Source organism: Canis lupus, chromosome 13 (assembly GCF_048164855.1).
Source record: "Canis lupus baileyi chromosome 13, mCanLup2.hap1, whole genome shotgun sequence".
NCBI lineage: Eukaryota > Metazoa > Chordata > Mammalia > Carnivora > Canidae > Canis > Canis lupus.
The window spans coordinates 51,713,286-51,732,988 of record NC_132850.1 but is presented as its reverse complement, the minus strand read 5'-3'; the positions used below and the strand labels follow the sequence as shown (position 1 = coordinate 51,732,988).

Sequence of the window (19,703 nt, the reverse complement as noted above, 5' to 3'; positions counted from 1 at the left end):
GTTTCAAATGGTTCAGGAAAAAGTGCTTAAAGCAAATACAGCAAAATGAATTGAGGGGACTTTTCAGTGTTTCTGTATTTTAAAAACAAAGTCATAATGAGATTCTGAAAAATGACAATAGGATTGAAGGTTTCTAGCATGTGATCATTTATTTGCTTACTAAGAGAATAAAAGCAGTCACTCATTTACTTATAGATCATTGGATGGTATATAGATCAAATCGTTTTAGATGGTAGTGACTGGAGTCAAATGTCAAACCCGGCACATACTAAGGAGTAGACTGTAAGCTCCATGAAGCTAGGGATTAGGCTTGTTTCATCATTAGATGTTCAGCACTCAGTTAAGTGCTGGGAAATATTAGGTGATAAATTTTTGTTCAGTGAATTGTGAATTAAATGTGAAAAGTCTACACTTATGATAGATATTCTAACACCTTTATATTTTCTGTATACCACTGCATTTTGGAAGTTATGGTAAAAATAGTTAATATTTTTGTATCTGGTACCTTTGGCAACTCCCTACTGTTAATTCAGTAATTCAACTTTTAATTTCAAGCCAGTACATTTTAAAGCCTTTGGTCTTCAGGGTTAAATTACAACCAATCCTACCTTGGAAGGATTTTATTAGATAAAAATACTTTGTGACTATTAAGGACAAAACCAAAGGAAGGATTTTTCTGAAACTCTGAGGTTAAATTATCAGATTACAAGAGATTTATTTATTTTCTATTAATACTAGTTTAGTGTTCATTAATAATTCATTTTTATAGTCAGTCTTTTTTGAAATCCAGTTGATGGTAAAGGCAACAGAGGGGCAATATCATCAAGCAGTTGCTAGGTTTTCTAGGTTGATTTGTTCTCAGACTTACAAAATGTCATTAAGTTCTGATATTCATTTTTTTTTTCTTTTTAAAGGTTTTGTTTATTCGTTTGAGAGAGAAAGAGAGAGAGAGAGCGCACAAGCAGAGGGAGTGGCAGGCAGGAGGAGAGGGAGCAGGGAGCCCAATGAGGGACTAGATTCCAGGACCCTGGGATCATGACCTGAGCTGAAAGTAGACGCTTAAACAGATGCTCAACTGACTGAGCCACTCAGGCACCCTGTGACATTCAACATTTTTAACAGCCATTACAAAAGTATTAGGGAACTGATCACCAACTCCAAGGGCCTTTCCTGAATTATCTGACACTACTAACCATTGCTTTCCTTTGTGCAATTATTTTCTCAGATATTAAGGAAGCATGGTGGTTCTCTGAAGATGTAATGGGTTTATTTGAGGAAAGAGTGGAGAAACCTTATTTTTTTAAAACAAGCTTCCATGTGGAACACCTGGGTGGCTCAGTGGTTGGGCGCCTGCCTTCAGCTCAGGTCATGATCCTGGGATCCAGGATCGAGTCTTGCATTGGCCCCCTGAGGGGAGCCTGCTTCTCCCTCTGCCTGTGTCTCTGCCTCTCTCTCTCCCTCTCTATCTGTGTCTCTCATGAATAAATAAATAAATCTTAAAAAAAAAAAGTTTTCATGTAATCCCCTTTTAGAAGTTATTTATAATAATCATTAAAATTGTATTTATTTATTTTTATTTATATAGGCCTTAATCTGATCCTAGAGCTATTGGAGCAAAATGAAACAATCTTATTTAATGATAGAATACAAGGTTTGCCATCTGGAAGTAAACAATCTTCTATAGACCACTGGAATTAATTTATCTTACTGGTCCAGAAGACTGAGTCAGTGTGATATAATGGCAAACAAACTTATTGGAAGACTTGGGGTGGAATCCAGGCATTCTATTTACTTGCTTTTTTGACCCTAGGTAAAATAATTTCCCTGGGTCTCATCTTCCTCCAGCTTTAAAATGTCACTGATTCTACACAAAGAACTGACAGATATGAAAATGATAAAGACGACCAAAGAGAAATTTGCCAGGTACAGGACATGTATGGTATAGTATTTGATATTACTGAGTGAAATTAAACAAACAAACAAACCCCAACAAACCATGTATTTTAGCTGGGACTTCAGAAGAAAGAAAAAGGGGGTGCCTGGGTGGCTCAGTTGGTTAAGCGTCTGCCTTTGGCTCAGGTCATGATCCTGGCTGGAGTCCCTTGGATGGAGTCCCGCATCAGGCTCCTTGCTCAGTGGAAGTCTTGCTTCTCTCTCTGCCCTTCACCCTTGCTCATGATCTCTCTCTCTCTCTCAAGTAAATAAAATCTTAAAAAAAAAAAAAAAAAAAAGAAATGAAAAAAGTCACTGTGACTTTTATAAAATGAATGAAACTGGGAAATGAAAAAAACCCCTGTGCTGGGAAAATAATTTGTTACAGAGTTGCCTATAACATACAAAGTAACGGAACAGAATTCAGTTACATAGATTGGAGAGAATAAAAATCACCTTTTATATACTTGAGGGAAACTAAATTACAACAAAACCCCAAACCACCAGGAGAAATTCCAGCAATGGAAGATGAAAGCATGGGATTATTCTGGAAGGTAAAAATCAAAATATAAAATAATCTTTTCCTATTTTTAAGATGCTTGTAATCAAATTCATAGAAGATAATTAGGTAAGCTATACTTGTATTTTGGAAAGATCTTGTCCCAAATCTGGTAACTCATCTGGTAGCATTACCTTACCTGAAATACATTGTTCAAATGTGGACTATAGAAGGATATTGGAAAATCAGGCATCTCAAATACTGGGAATGAAAAAAGTAACAACATTTCATAAGAGGAAATCTGAATGGCTAGTCAATATATGAAAAGGAACTCAGTAACATCACCAATAAGAGAAATTCAAAAAACCATAATGACATACTAATACACATCCACCAGACTGGCAAAAAGATTGACAACACTCAGTGGGTTGAGGGGGTGGAGGAATGGGACTCACCTAAAATGGCTCTTATAACACTCTAGAAGCAGCTCCCAGGTATATGCCATACGGAAACTGATATAAATGTGATGGACTACACATACGAAGAATGTTCACAGCAGCGTTTTTAACAGTTCCACACTGGAAACAATCCAGATGTCCATCAACAATAGAATGGCTAGATAAATTATGGCATATTGCTACAATGGAACACTGCAATTAACTGAACAAATTACAATTATATGAACAACCTGAACAACATATGGATTAAAAATGATGTGTGAAAGCAACAAGCAAACAAATTACATCCTATGTTGTCCCGTTTAATAAAGTTCAACAGAAAGGGCAAAACTAAACATATTGTTTAGGGATGCTTGCTTGTGAAAAAACAATAGAGAAAAACAAGGAGATGATTATCAGAAAAGTTCGAATAATGGCTACCTCTAAAAGAGAGGGAGAGTTGTGCTCAGGAAGGTCACCAGGGGGGCTTCTAGGATGCTGGCAATGTTCCATTTCTTGACCTGGCTGGTCACAGGGAGGTTTCTTTTATAACTACTTATTATAACAAATAACTGCTTTATGCGTTTTAATGTGTATTCACAATAAAAATGCTCAAAGTAATTGAAGACTCTGGATGGCATTTCTACAAATTTTACCAGATAATTTAGCTTTATGAAATCTCTGACAGTAAAAACCACTGATGTGGGATAATAAAACGCTGATTAAAATAGTTTCTCATAAGAGCTCACTTTCAAGTGCAGGAGAAAAGAACCCTATACAAACATTCCTTTGTTATATTTTAACATTGTACGCAGATCTTTATCACAAACTGATGAAGCAGGAAAAGAACTGTTACCTGAAATTTCAGATTTTTTGGAATTTTGGAACAAACTAGCTGTTTCCTCCTCTGGATTAATAAGTAAAAGAACTAAAGAGATGCAGACCAAGTTGGAAATTCATGAACTTCCTCCTCTCCACTTGCCAGTTCCATCTGTTTCCTCCAGTTACTGTACTGGGTGGTGAGGAGTGTGGATTTTGCCCAGTAAGTTTAGTGCTTCTATTTCTTCATAAGTAGCTGGATGAGGGCTGTCCTGAGTGCTTTTCTGTCTCTCAGTACTAAGGTTCTAAGGTGGAGCCACTTACAATGAAAACACATCAGGCTGCTGAAAAACCCCATGTGGTACAGTACACACTTTTCTGGAGGTGTCCCCTGCTGGGTTGCAGAGCTCTCATGTTTTCCCTTTTTATCCAGTGTCCAAAGGGCTTAAAATCTGAGGTGCTCAGCTTCACAAAAATCTCTTAAATTTGTGCATTTAACTCATTCAATTTCTGCCAGGAAATTAGGGAGAGGCAAAACCATGTGGGGCTATCACTTGGGGATCAGATTCTCTGTGAGTCTTAACTTGGAAGGACATGGTAAAGCAGCGATCATGACAACGCAGTAAAATCCACAGTAGCTTAAACAGGATAGTTAGCCTGGCTCTTGGAACTTCGCATCAAGGACACCTGGGCAAGTTCTGCTTTGTGAGTCTCTTCTTGCTTCTGCAACACCCACTTCCCCACTCCTATCACTCTTTCTGCAGCATTTTAATAAAAATGAGCCCTTGGGTTCGCCCAGTTAGAACCTTCTTTGGTCTACTGTTTGCATATGATGCTGGTAGAAACCCTGAGCTTCCAAAATCTGCCTATAAAAACTCGCTCCTTAGTTCCCAAAGCGGAAAGACTTGTAACATCCATTCATGCTGCTTCGGGAGCAGGTGGGGTGTGCCAGGGTCCGGCGGCGGAACTCTGGAATCTGCGTCCTTCCATCCTTGCTGCTGCTTTCTCATCTCAGTCTCCACGCTATTCACCCGGACAGGTTCCAGGCAGATTCCGAGGATTCTGACACTTTCATCTCAAAATTTCCTTTCCTGGAGAACTAACTACACTTTACAACTTGGTGAGTTTTACTTGAATTTACTTTCCAGGGTAACATCTGTAGGAGAAGCTGCGTAAGAGTAACAATATTTATTTGAGAAAGGAAATAGCCTTTGGATTAGACCTGAAACGCAGGCCAACGTTTTCTCGATGACGGTTGTGGACACTTACCTAACGACCAGAATCAGCTCTCCAAAAGCTTCACAACAAGCAAGAATGATTCCTAAAATGGAGACACTACTAACATCTCCTCCTGAAAAAAGTCAAAAATCTCTCCACAGTCTCCGGGAGGATGGTCCCCTTCCCTCGTCCCGGCCAGCCGCCCCCGCCCCCCCCCCCCCCCCCCTTTGGAGCATAAGGCTCAGATGGTGACTCGGGACTCAAACCACAGCCCTACGTCCCCCGGCGGGGTGGGGGTGGGGGTGGGGGTGGGGGCGGAGAAGGGCTGTCTGGCCGCTCTCGTCTCTCCGACGACGCTACGCAGCTTCCGGAGCGCTCGCGCCCCATCGAGTACTCTGCGCTCCGCGGGTGCCCGGGGGGAGGCGTCCATTCATCCCCGAGCATGTGCTCGGCCCGACCGCACGCTGCCGGGTGTCGGGGGCCGGGCCTCGCCCCGCGCCCGCGCCCCGCGCAGGGGGAGGGGGCGCTCGCTCCCCGGAGCAGGTGCAGCGGGTCAGGCGGCGGGGCAGCCCGCGCTCAGTCCGGCTTCCCGAGGCCCGTCGGGGCTGGATGCCTCACCTTCGGGTGGTGCGCGCCCGAGCATGGCCGCGCGGGCCGGGCCTTCCTCCTCGCTCCCAAAGGAGCAGCCACCGCCTGCCCCGAAGGAGACCGCTGCGGAGCGAGCTCTCCCCGCCGCCGCCGCCGGGTCAGGGGTAAGATCAGGCGGCAGCTTAGGCTCCCCTCGGCTCCTCCCCTTCCTCTCCTCGGTTCTGACGCGGCCGCAGAGGCGGCGGCGGCGGCGGCGGCAGGTCCCGCGGCCCGAGGCGCACCCACCCGCTCGCGGAGCCCCGACTTCCTCTTCCCTTCCCGCGTCATCAGAGCGCGCCGCAGTCACCCAGGGCGGGGTGCCTAGAACCGGGGGAAAAAAAAAAAGGCCCGCGGAGGAAACGTCCCGGCGGAAAGAAAAGGGCGGGGGTGAGGGGAGCGGTTGCTAGGTGACTTGCGTCATCCGGCCGCGCCGCTTTCCTCCCGCCCCTCTCTGGAGTGAGGCGAGAGCCCCGCACAGAGCGAGCGAGACAGCGAGCGGAGCTCCGGGCGCCGCCGCCGCCGCCGCGGAGAGCGTGAGAGCGAGCGAGCGTCCGCGGGACCCGGCCCCCGGGCACCGGCCGCCGCCGAGACCTCCGTCCTGACCCGGACCGGCGGGAGCCGCGGCCGCCCCTCTTCTCCCCCCCTCGCCTTCCCGGCCGGCAGCCGCGGCTGCACACGCCGGAGCCCGAGCCCGAGCCCGAGCCGGAGCCGGAGCCGGCGGCTGGGGGGCAGGGAGGCGGCTACCTCGGGCCGGGACTCGTCAGCCGCTCCGCGCTGCGAAGACGCCGAGGACGGGCCGGAGCTTCCGTCTCGTCCCGGGCCGCGGGGCGAGGGACCCCCGACGTGTAGGGAGGGGGTCCCGGCCGCAGCGACACATGCGGGAGCCGGGAGCGGGGGCGGCGCCGAGCGGAGCCGGCCGGGTCCCCCCCCTCGCCGCCGCCTCGGCCGCCCGCCCGGGGCCGTAGCATCTGGCCCCGGAGTGTATGAGCCGGGGGCCCGAGCTCAGCAGCCACCCCCCGGCCGGGGGGGCGGGGACCCCGATGTGAGGCGGCGGCCCGGGCGCGGCGGGGAGAGCGGGAGCGGCGCCGCCGTCCTTCCCTCGCCTTCCCCCCGTCCTCAGCCCCCTCGCGGGGGGGTCCTCTCCCTCGGCCAGCCGCCGGCCCCCCGGCTCCTCGGCAGGACTCCGGGAGGAGTTCCCAGAGCCCCCTCCCCCGCCCCAGCCCCGAGGGCGGCGGGGCCGGGGGGGACCCGGGGGGCCGGCCGCAGCCTCAGCGCAACAGGAAAACTTGGGAAGAGCAGAATCTGGAGCCTCGCCGACGGGACTGTCCCGGGAGACGCGGCCCGGGGCGGGCAGGAGACGCAGCCTGAAGACACCCAGGAAGAGGGCGGCAGGAGGGAAGCGGGGCGGCCGCCGCCTCCCGGGCCCCGGCAGCGCGGAAGAGCCCGGCTGGCCGCCCGGCTTGGCGCGAGCACCGCTCCGCCCTCACAGCGCCGGAGCCTTCCGCGGCCGCCGCCTCCCCGACGGAGGACGGGCGCCGGCCCGGTTCGCAGCGCCGCGGCTCTCCCGCGAAGTGTGAGTGGCCCGGGGAGAGGGCGCCGGGGCGGGGGGCGGGGGGCGGGGGGGGGCGGGTTGGCGCTGCCGGAGTGGGGCGCGCGTTCGCGGGGTGCGGGTGCGGGTGCGGGTGCGGGTGCGCGTGTGGATGAGGCGCGGTGCATCTGTATCTTTACCGCGGGGGAGAAGGTTTGGGCCGTCCTGGGTCTCGGGACGCTTCACCTCTTTGTACGGGTAACGCGCAAGCTTACAGGTCCCTGTCTCAGGGGAGTTCTGTCTTTGTCCAGAGCGGACACTTGCACCTTTCTGGCCAGAAATCGGCAAAAGGAAATTGAGGAAGCCAAAGCATATGTGCACACAAAGGACATCTCTGTAATACACCTTTTCCTGGTGCACCGGGTGTGAAACAGCGCTGTGGTTTTTGTTTCGGGCAACTCTTAGGGTTCTTGGGAGGGAACCTTTTACCCTGTGAACCCCTGAATTTTACTTTCGGTAAAATTCCTTTCTTGTTTTTGCAGTCTTCCTTGAGAGATTTTCATTTCAGTACCTATTGGTACAGGAGTTGTTTTTTTTTTTTTTTTTTCTTCTTCTTCTTCTTCTTCTTTTTTTTTTTCTTTCTTTCTTTATTTCTTTTTTAACCTTCTCATTTCCTGGGTCCAACTCCTGCGTGTCAGGATACTGTAAGAGATTTCAGGTACTCAGGAAGTTGACTCTTACCAATCATGACTTACTTGGGGGAAGAGCATCTAGTACTTCAAGCAGTTTATAAAAGTTGTTACCTTTTTCCCCCTACCCAAATGCCTTTTCTTTTCTTTTCTTTTTTTAATTTTTGAGTAGCCTATCTTAATTGCCAGCACTTTTTTTTTTTTTTTTAATTTGGCAGGATGACTTGAAACTTTGCTTGTTTGAGTTATCCTTACTTTGCTACCAAACAGGGAGAAACTTTTTGATATTTGATTATTTGAAGAGTGATTCTTTTCTCTTCCCTTCCATTATTAGAAGGTGAGGTTTAGGTATCCCGTCAAAGTGCCCAGGCGAGGTGCAGGAAAGTAAGGACCATTCCATGTATTTAAATAGACCTTAAGTGTTAAGCATAGGGTGGAATTTTATTTAACAGAACATAGGCAGTACCATACTGAGAATTGTGACTCCTCCAGACAACAGTGTAGGCTCACTACCTGTGAAGCCGCTGCTGAGAGAAGCTTTGTGGGAATGAATGAAAGGCTGGGATTGTCTGTGCTAACTTCTCCATTCAGGATCTTGATTTTACATATATTTAAAACTTTCTCAAATAGGGTTTTCGTTTGTACTTTTTCGAGGTAGTGGGTTATACAAGTGTACTAGCCCCTGAAATATTTGACATTTCATTTATTTATCCCAAACCCGTCTCTTTAAAGTCCCAAGGCACCTCCAGCGTTTTTGTTTTGAGAATGCTAGGACACGCTAGAGTTCATCTTTTCCTGGTTTTTTAGATTTCGATTGTTCCTCTTTATTTACCATCATCATGCCTAGTTTTCTGTGTCAGTCTTAGAATGATTTCTTTGATCCCTTGATCGTTTTGCCTCTCCTGGAACTTTTCCAGCTGTTTTGTTTCTCTTTATATATTTGTGCTTGGGATGCTTTTGTAAGGAACCTTAAGTTCTATCTATTTTAAATGGGTAATGACATGAAAATTCTGATGAGTAGATGTAATGTTAGATGTTGAATCAAAAGCAAATGTCTCTGGATCTGTTATCTTATTTTGAGACCTTGAGGAAGTCCTGTATCCCATGTTTCACAAAAGATGGGAGGAAGAGAAATCTAGTCTGGGCATAGGCTGTTTTTTGGGGAGGAAGGGAAGCCATACCTAGCAAACTATAACTTGAGTGTAGATTTGTACTCTGTCGAAGTTGCTTACTAACTTTAAGACTTCTTTTTTATTGCTTTGACTGGAGATTGGTTAAAAAGCACGGTAATGTTTTATTGTATGTTTGGGTAGCAAAGAAACAGCAAAGTATTTGGGGTCCCTGCCTTTGAGATGCTTTTACTTATGGCATAGGCTATGAAACATAAATTCTACAAAATTGTAGGAAAAGGGGGGAATGAGCCAATATTTATTTACAATCATTATATGTCATACTACTCTGGTGCCTTATAGGTATAAATGTATTTGTATATTTTCCATTAGCAAAATGTTGGTGTTGGACTATACAAACCCAATTGGAATGTCTGAACCAAATCTGGGAAAGAAGGTCTCTCTTAGGAAGAAAGATACAGGTGGAGGTAGTGTTTAAGACTTTTGGAATTGGGGGGTGTGAGGGACAAATGTAATCAGGAAGTTAGCTTGATGGGAATATGGATGGAGGTTGTTAAGTGGGCTTAGAGTCAGTTTGTGTTTGTGCAGTTACATGTATACAGCCCAAAGGAGCAATTGAGAACAATGTTCCGAGAGGGTAGTTTTAGGTGATTGAGGAGAAATTGTATTTTTAGTTCAAGAGGCATTATACCTGGAGTAGTTTTGTTTTTCTAGTGAACCAACATTTTAAACCATGGTCATCAAAGAGCTCTACAACTGGAGGAGTGAAAAAGGAGATGTTCTAGTTTGGTGCTAGTGGTTTCTTATAGAAAATAATTCAGAAATAGGGCAATGGACTTTGTTTTTGACATTACATTTTAGGGCAAAAAGTTGGTGCTGATGCAATCTGAAGACAGAAAAATAGTTAAACTAATGAGTGATATGCTGAAAATGTAAAGTTAGGAGTCATTTTCACAGTATTAAGGTTTCTCAGGAGAGCTGAGAAGAGAATAGAGAGCCAAAAAACCCGTGTATTTTTACTTTGGCGGGGAAGGGAATCTGTTTAAAGTTAGCAAAGATATAGTAAGAACAGAGAATGGATGAGACTCTCCCGAAACACATATTTTAGAAGTGTGTAAGATTTGAAGTTCAAAAGGGAGGAACAGGCTTTAAACATGGCTACCACTTCAGTGTTTGGACATGTGAGTCTATATTTGTGAAGTAGCTAACAAGCTTTCTGTAGAGTATATAGGTCCCTTGAGATTAAGTTCAGAAGAGTATATAGGATTTCACAGTTAAGGAACTTCTATATAAAAGGACAGGTTTGTTTTCATAAAATTCATGCTTTTAAAGTTTGCCCAGCATTATTATCCTAAGTTTGGTCTTTAACATGACGAGTGAAGTAGGGCTAAAAATAGCTGGCAGAGAAGGCTGCTTCCCCTGCTTGCAGTTGATGTGTCTTTGTGTCCCATACAATGGAGGGGATATCCCTGTGTTGGCACAGCAGTGCTGAAAATGCCTTTTTTTTTTTTTAAACCTTTTTATTAAAAAACAAACAGAAACAACTTGGCATCGACAAAATTCATCTGTCTTTGAAGCATGAGACACTGGAAGATTTTTTTTGTGTGTGTGGTGAAACCTGCAGCTAATGGGCCTTGTTTTTAGTGTTGACTCTAACAAAGAGTAAGGATTGTAAGGTCAGTAATATATACGCATCCACACTTTTTGTATTCTTTAATTCATTCAGTTTGTCACCTTCCTACTAGCTTCTTTGGTCTCTTCTTAAGAGTTTAATTCAAATGGCAGAACCCTCTGAGGAAGAGATGTATTTAGGTAGGGAGCCAGATCTCAATTGATCCTAAGATGAAGGTACAGGACTGAAATATGTGCCATATGGGTGCCTTCTCCACCCCTCTATTTTCCGCAACATATTTTATGCAGGTGAAACCATGTTTAGATTAACTTTAAGGACAGCATTTTCAGGTTGACATGATTTACTAGTAAAGATAGTGGGAAAGGTGTGACTCTGGTAGGAGGGAGTGGTAACCTCATTGTGCTTTGCCTTGGCACCTTTGGGGTTGATACTGGATGATTAAAGAGGCTTGGGTCTACATTTGTGTTTTAGCATCAGATGATCTAAAAACCTACACCGAGGCTGAGAGCAGCTCAATTCACTTACTTTAGAGATGGTGCTTGGAGACATTATGTGTTGCCTCTAACATCTCATTGTGTGGAGAAGACGTTTTAGGGGTTGGTAAGCTTTTTTTTTTTTTTTTTTGCAAAGGGCCAGTCAGTAAATATTTTAGATTTTGTGGACCACATCTGGTGCAACAAATGAGTTCTGCTCTTGTGGTGTGAAAGTAGCCATAGATAGTATATAAGCAAATGAGTGTGATTGTGTGTTCCAGTAAACAGCGGACCCTCAAACAATGCAAGGGTTTGGGGTACCAGCCTCCTGGGCAGTTGAAAATTTGTGTAGGCCTTTGACTCACTCCAGATGTAACTATTGATAGCCTACTGTTGCCTTGAAGCTTTACTGATAACATAGTCTAATACATATTTTGTAGGTTATATGTATCATACACGACATTCTTACAATAAATTAAGCTAGAGAAAAAATGTTATTAAGAACATTACAAAGAAGAGGAAATATATTGACAATTCTGTACTGTATTTATTGAAAAAAATTCATGTGTAAGTGGATCAGTGCAGTTCAAACTCTTGTTCTTCAAGGGTCAACTATACATAAAAACAGGAGGTAGGTTGGGTTTGACCTGTAGTTTATGGAACTCTAGAGTAGACAACTGCCAAATCTGCCAACAATACAGTATGAGCTTCATTCCATTACAACACTTGGATTGGCTGTTTTAGGTGTTGTCTGTTTTTCTTTTCTTTTCTTTTCTTTTTTCTTTTCTTTTCTTTTCTTTTCTTCTTTCTTTCTTTCTTTCTTTCTCTCTCTCTCTCTCTCTCTTTCTCTCTTTCTCTCCTCTCTTTCTTTCTTTTTTTAAAGATTTTATTTATTTATTCATGAGAGACAGAGAGAGGCAAAGACATAGGCAGAGGGGAGAAGCAGGCTCCTCAGAGGGAGCCTGATACAGGACTTCATCCCAGGACCCTGGGATCACGACCTGAGTCAAAGGCAGACACTCAACCACTGAGCCACCCAGGTGTCTCTCTGTTTTCTAAATGAGATATATTCCTTGGGTGCTGTCTTAAAATGATTGTGTGTAAAGTTGGCTGTTCAAACTACTTTTGCCTCCAGAGTGATGAAAACTATGAGTTGAAGAACAGGGACAGTGCTGCTTATAGCAGCTAAAAAGTAGGGACTACTTGCATTTTTTGATCAAAGATAAATAATTTGCATATAGTGATCTACTGGCTAGGTGTCATAGCCAAAAGTATCTTTGAAGAAACTTAAGGGTGTAATTTTGAGTGGTACTGAAAATAAATTATAAAGCATTTACCTTAGGTGTACAATTATAAGTATTTATGGTTGTTTTGAATCAGGTGAAGATATTAGCCAAATTATAAGAATATTAAGACTTGGTACTTCTGTTTCTTTAAAGTCTTAATGTCTTACAATGACCAGTTCAGTGTGTAGAATTATTGGGTGCACAATTTTTGTTAAGTATTTTTTGTAACAAATCCTCTAGATTATTTATTAATTTTTTAAAAGATTTTATTTATTTATTCATGAGAGACACACATGGGGGGAGAGAGAGAGAGAGGTAGAGACAAAAGCAGAGGGAGAAGCAGGCTCCACGCAGAGAGCCTGATGCGGGACTCGATTCTGGGTCTCCAGGGTCATGCCCTGGGCTGAAGGTGGTGCTAAACCACTGGGCCACCCAGGCTGCACCCTCTAGATAATTTAAATGTGTACTTCAAAAAAAAAAAAAAATCATTGCTGTATTCTTAAGGGTAAATGTAGCATGGATTAATTTATTTATTAGGTGAATTTATCTCAAATATATTGTTTAGAAAGAATAATTCACTTTGTGAATTTTACATTATAGCTAATATCAAAACATTTGTAGGTCAACAGATACCTACATGTATTGGGTGGTGGTGTATTCCTTTCCTTTCCCTTTCCCTTCCCTTTCCCTTCCCTTTCCCTTCCCTTTCCCTTCCCTTTCCCTTCCCTTTCCCTTCCCTTTCCCTTCCCTTTCCCTTTCCCTTCCCTTTCCCTTTCCCTTTCCCTTTCCCTTTCCCTTTCCCTTTCCCTTTCCTTTTCCTTTTCCTTTTCCTTTTCCTTTTCCTTTTCCTTTTCCTTTTCCTTTTCCTTTTCCTTTTCCTTTTCCTTTTCCTTTTCCTTTTCCTTTCCTTTCCTTTCCTTTCCTTTCCTTTCCTTTCCTTTCCTTTCCTTTCCTTTCCTTTCCTTTCCTTTCCTTTCCTTTCCGATTGTAAATACTTTAGGTTGTGTGGACCACATCTAAGGGGCAGAGGGAGAGAAGCAGACTCCCTGCTGAGTGTGGAGCCTGACCCTGGGCTTGATCTCAGGTCCTGAGATCATGACTGAGCCAAAATCAAGAGTTGGATACTTAACTGACGGGGCCCCTCGGGGACCCCTATAAGAGCAGGTTTTGATCACCCGTCTGTCTTATGTCTTCATGTACTTTTAGATTTTTGATACTTTCTCTTTAGACCTCATTGTTACTTTCTCATGATAACCTTGTATAATATATTTAGAGTGTATTTTTCTAAATGTATATGACATTTCCTGAACACTATGGGATATAAATTTTCTAATAATTCTATTACTACACATAAGTATATTTAAAATTTCTCTCATTCCACCTTCAGAATTGTGAATTATTTGAGGGAATGTATGTACTTGATCAGGATTTGAATGACTAATATGTAACAATTTCTCTAAAATATTCCTTTAAAATTTTTGAGTAACATTGGATTTCTCGGAAACAGTAAGCTAGTACGAGAAAAGATGAGAGCCAGTATATGTTGTATTATCCTGAAAGGCAGGTAGTTGAAAAATAATAATCAAAAATGCACAAGAGTATCTTTTGCCCTTTCTCCATCACCTAAGGGATAACTAGTGGATTGGATATTGTGCAGTTTCTGTTGATGTGCTGCATTGCGTCTGCCCTTTCTTTACAGCTGGAGGATAGCTACTAGAAATCTGGGTGGCTTTAGGAAGGAGGTAGCATGTATTGTGTGTGTGTGTGTCTCGGTGTGCATGTACCTTAGTGTATTGTGTTAGGTGCACCTTTCTGCATGACTGCTCTTGGATTTAGGAAATATGAAAGAGATAGTGCAAAATATTTTTTTTAAAAAAGATTTTATTAGTCTATTCATGAGAGACACACAGAGAGAGGCAGAGACATAGGCAGAGAGAGAAGCAGGCCCGCTGCGGGAGCTGGATGCGGAACTCGATCCTGGAATCCCGGGATCATGACCTGAGCTGAAGGCAAACACTCAACCGCTGAGCCACCCAGGTTCCCAGTACAAAATATTTTAATGTCATTTAGCCTTTCCTCTGAGAGGATCAGATCATTGGATAAGATACTATGTTTCCTTCTGGCTTTTTCATCCTACAGCATCTTGAGTGAACCCATTAAAGTATGTTAGTGCCAATTGTGAAGTCTTAAGGCAAATTGCTGGTTTGTTTTGGGAAGAATGTTTGTATCAGACTTTTTAGGGTGGCTGGCATATAGGAACGTGATCCATCCCTTTTTTGCTTATTGAGTTAAAGATCTTTTAAAGTGTCATGTAGACAGAGGGCTAAAGTTAGGTTAGGCCTTATGTTGTCCAGCATTTAAATTCAGCCCTTGAGTTTGACAAATAATCCTGAAGTAATTCTGCAGTGTTTTCAAAAGTATCTGAACTAGTGTATGATTCATGAACATTTTATTTAAAAAATCTTAAAAACTAGAGAAATGATGGACTGCTGTGCTTATTATTTATAGGAAAGAAGGACCGATTTGAACATAACTAGAATTTGAAATCATCTCCAAAGACCTCAGAAGTACTTGGATCAGAAAGGACTCTTTGAATAATTCATTGATTATCTATGAAAGTGAATGTGGTTTAAATTGTTTACTTAGAAATATCAGGATGTAATTCAGTTACCAAGTCTCTTAATTGTCCATCTCTTTAGTGCTTAGGAACAAAATGCTTTAAAAAATTATGATGTTTAACAAGTTTTATCTGTATCATTTAATACACCTCAAATTGATTGAAGGGATTTTATTTATATGATTCAATTTTAACTAAATTTTAGTTTTCTCCCTTTCTTAAAATGATTGGTATGTATGTTTGATATTCTGTTTTCATGCTTTTGTTTATTAAGTACAAACCAATTTTCAGAAATAACTTTTCCTTCAAGTTTGGCATAATCAGTGTTCTATTGGCCAGTATAAAACAAATGCTTCTTGATTGTTTTTATATTTGGAAAGTATTTCTATTTTGAGAACAATTTGGCTATGCCTTCATAATCTGTTTATTTAATAGAATTGTATATTTAAGATAAGTATATGAAAAAAAATCCAAAGGCACAAAGAACATATTGAGATATGTTTCTTAGTAATGATTGTCTTGCCAACTCTTGTCCTCGTTCTCTTCTTTTAAGGCAAGTTTGCTTTAGATTTTACTTGTAAATGCAGAAGTTAGATTGGCTTATAAATTAATGGATCTGTTATGTGGTTAATTTAATGACTATTCTAGTTTAAAAAAAATTAGGTATTTTAAATATTTTCCTGTGTTGGTAGCAGTTATGCTTCTTTCCATTTCAGAGATATTTCAAAGAAGGATTTTATGATTATGACTAGGCTACTGGGTAGATGGGAGAACATAGTCTCTCTGGTGACTTTAACTTATTCCTGTCCATTTATTGTGCATGTAATACCAGAAGGTAAATGAATGTATGGATTATCGGTGTTCTTTTGCATGATTGGTGGTCTCTTTTTTTTTTTTTTTTGAAGATTTCATTTATTTATTCATGAGAGACACACAGAGAGAGAGGCAGAGACACAGGCAGAGGCAGAAGCAGGCTCCACTCAGGGAGCCCGACGTGGGACTCTATCCTGGATCTTCAGGATCACACCCTGGGCTGAAGGCGGCGCTATACCGCTGAGCCACCCGGGCTACCCCGATTGGTGGTCTCTTAATTGACTACCATGTGAATTTGAGACTGCCAACTGTGGAATGCTGCTATGAGTGTTAGGGAGCCTTTTTCTACGGAATATTACATAGGCAGATTTCTTTTCATAAAAGAAATATAAAAATTTTAATTTATTAGATTAGAAATTTATTTATTTATTTTTTAATTTTTTTTTAATTTATTTATGATAGGCACACAGTGAGAGAGAGAGAGGCAGAGACACAGGCAGAGGGAGAAGCAGGCTCCATGCACTGGGAGCCCGACGTGGGATTCGATCCCGGGTCTCCAGGATCGTGCCCTGGGCCAAAGGCAGGCGCTAAACCGCTGCGCCACCCAGGGATCCCAGATTAGAAATTTAGAGCAGGAAACAAAACTTCAAATTTTTTGTAAAGGCCAGGCATTTAGTAGAAGAGGTGGGATGTACAAAGTGGGAGAGACATAGAGCAAAGGAGGGAGGGAAGGGCAGATACCAGGGAGAATGGCACTGGAATTTTTTTTTTTTTTTTTTTAAAGATTTTATTTACTTATTTACGAGAGACACAGAGAGCAAGAGAGGCAGAGACACAGGCAGAGGGAGAAGCAGGCTCCATGCAGGGAGCCTGACGTGGGACTCGATCCCAGGACTCCAGGATCATGCTCTGGGCCAAAAGCAGGTGCTAAACCCGCTGAGCCACTCACCGATCCCAGCACTGGAAGTTTTGAGGTCAGTCTTAGTCAGAGGTCACACCCTGTTATTTCTTTGGGTTGTGGACATGGGGTGTTACCACATGTTATCTACCATCCTTTGAAATGTTGATTAGATTAGTCCCTAGCTTTTCAACATCTGGATTCTTTAAGCCATTGAAGTTTTAATCTGTCTGGGATAATCAATGTATCGTAGGGTGGGAAAATTACTGTAGTACTTGCTTGGAGAAGGGACAAAGGGTCTTCACCTGCACTGGAATTTCTTTTTTTGTTTTTCCCCACCTGCTCTTTGGCCACATTTCCATAGCTTTGCCTAACAGGGATGCTTGTAATTCTGTATATGTGACATAGTAGTTGAAAGGCAAGCTTTGGAGATGAGAGCCCCAGGTTCCAGCTGTATTGCTTTGTGACCTTGGGCAAGTTATCTATTCCCTGTGTGTTCTTTGTAAAACTGGGAATATGAATATTCCCAGGTAGTACCTACCTCTCTCATAGGGTAGTCAAGAGGATTATATAAATTAATGTTTCACGAGGTCTGGCTCAGAGTTAGTGACCAGTAAATGTTAGTTGTTGCATTAATAGTATTGATATTATGTTAAGTTTTTGTTGTTTCTGTGAGGTTGCTGGTTTTTGGAATGCTAAAGGTATTTGTGATCTTCTGAATAGGTCAGGATTTTGAATACTGCCTTTTTTTAGTGGCAGGTATTTACTGAACACCTGTTGTGTCAGGCATTGATCTAAGTGAGCAAGACATGAAAATCCCTGCCTTCTTGAAACTTCTGTTTAAGGAAACAAACTGCACAAAGCAAAATAGATGACCCATCACTCATCTTATTGAAATTTGGTATTCGACTTTGTATATTGAAGCCCGTGTTAAGCAGTCCTATCAGTCTTCACCATTAGATCTTTTTTTTGTTTCTCTTGCTGTGCTTCAGAATGTTTGGTGCCAGGAGCACCTTAAAAGCATGGAACTAGTTTCTTTGTTTCCATCTATGGCTCAGTCTTATTATAAGGCAGTCTTACACTCCTCTTATTTCCTTGACTTACTACTTAAATTGGCTGTTACAAACTTCCCTTTTGATCCTCAAATTTCATTTCATTTCATTTTTTTTTTCTTTTTTTTAAAGATTTTATTTATTTATTCATGAGAGACATAGGCAGGGAGAAGCAGGCTCCCTGTGAGAAGCCTGATGGAGTACTAGATCCCAGGCTCCCATCCCAGGGCTTCGGGATCATGACCTGAGCCAAAGGCAGATGCCTAACCATTGAGCCACCCAGGTGCCCACCGTCCCTAAGTTTCTGCTCTGCATTGTTTACAGAAGGGATGCTCCTCTCCAGTTCATTACTTGTTGCTCAACCATATCACCTCTTAAGAGAAGGGATATTAGAAACCTTTTAAAAGAAATAGTCCCTGACTAATCTAACTATACTTTTCCTTCATCTCTTCTGTATTTTCCACCTTCTATGTATTGTTACCTGAGACATTTAACTAGTTTATTTTCTGCCTTTAAAAACAATATATTTTTCTTGGGCAGCCCCCGTGGCTTAGGTTTAGTGTTGCCTTCAGCCCAGGGCGTGATCCTGGAGACCTGGGATAGAATTCCATGTAAGCTCCCTGCATGGAGCCTGCTTCTCCCTCTGCCTGTGTCTCTGCCTCTCTCTCTCTCTCTGTGTCTCTCATGAATAAATAAATAAAATCTTAAAACACAAAAGACAAAACACAAAAAAATAAAAAAAAGATTTTTCTTGTCTCTTGAGTTAAATTGTAAGCTTTTCCAGCTTAGGGACTACTTTTCTATTCTGAGACTTAGCTTCCTCACTTGAAAAAGAGATATCTATCTCACAGGGAAGTTATGAGATTTTAGAGAGCTAATGTGTGAAAAAGGTCCTGAGCTAAATCCTTAATAAAGGGTAGTTTCTTTTTCTTCGAACCACTCTAGTTCTTCAAGTTGATATTGTGCATTTAGTCAGTGTTTAAAAAATACTTAAGTTATTCTGAATTGAGGTTGGGAGTCTTTTGATTTAACTTCCACTTGTGTGGATAATTTTAGTTTTTACTCCAGATGAGATTCAAAATATCACTTTTCAAGTATCAGATAATAAAGGCTGAGACATTAATATGAGATGGCAAAACAATGACTAGGAGCAGGGCCTCAAGCCATCAGCATGCGGATTCAAATCAGACTACCACACTTATTGGTTGTGTGAATTTTGGCAAGTTGCTTAATTCTGTTGGCTTCAGTTTCTTTATTTGGAAGATGGGGAAAATAATAACCAACTTGTGGTTACTGTGTTGTTAGATTAAATGAGATAATAAATGGAAGCACAGAACAGTGGGCCCCAGGGAACATTTGGCAATATCTGGAGGTGTTTTTAATGGTTGCAGCTAGGGAAGATAGGTATGTGTATCTAGTGGGTAGAGGCTAGGTATAAACAATGTACAGCCTAGCACTCCACAACAGAGGATTATTTGGTCCAAAATATCAGTTATGCCGAAGTTGGATAATCCTACTTTATAAAAAGTCCTGTTTCTCATTTGGATGTTTTCTTTTTAGGGTACTCTGCTAGTTAGATTCCGTATAAATACAGATTATTATTATTATTATTTTTTTTTTAAATATGTTTTTTTTTTAAATTTTTTTTTAATTTATTTATGATATTCATACAGAGAGAGAGAGAGAGAGGCAGAGACACAGGCAGAGGGAGAAGCAGGCTCCATGCACCGGGAGCCTGACGTGGGATTCGATCCCGGGTCTCCAGGATCACGCCCTGGGCCAAAGGCAGGCGCCAAACCGCTGCGCCACCCAGGGATCCCTAAATACAGATTATTGATAAAGATAAGTCACAGAAAACACAGATATAAAGGAAAATTAATAGATTTAAGTTTTTTTTAAGATTATAGGGCACTTACTCCAAAAGTAATCTAAATGTGCTTCCATTTATTATTCAGACACTAGGAAAGATTTTCAGGTGGATTTTACTGATTTGTGTTTTTTTTTTTTTTTTTTTAAATGGCAAACTATTCATGTAAAACTGAATATCAAGAG

The 19,703-nt window shown here is 42.5% G+C and overlaps 1 protein-coding gene across 3 annotated transcripts in view; it reads left to right on the top strand.

The window, feature by feature from the left end:
* The first annotated feature begins 6,028 nt into the window (after window positions 1-6,028).
* Window positions 6,029-19,703, top strand: part of FBXW7 (F-box and WD repeat domain containing 7) — a 233,766-nt gene continuing 220,091 nt past the window's right edge. For 2 of the 3 annotated variants that reach the window (XM_072773642.1, XM_072773643.1), the window contains exon 1: window positions 6,029-7,105. The gene's annotated coding sequence lies outside the window, so the exon portion shown is untranslated. The remainder of the gene's footprint in view (window positions 7,106-19,703) is intronic. The other variant, XM_072773639.1, reaches the window with a different exon arrangement.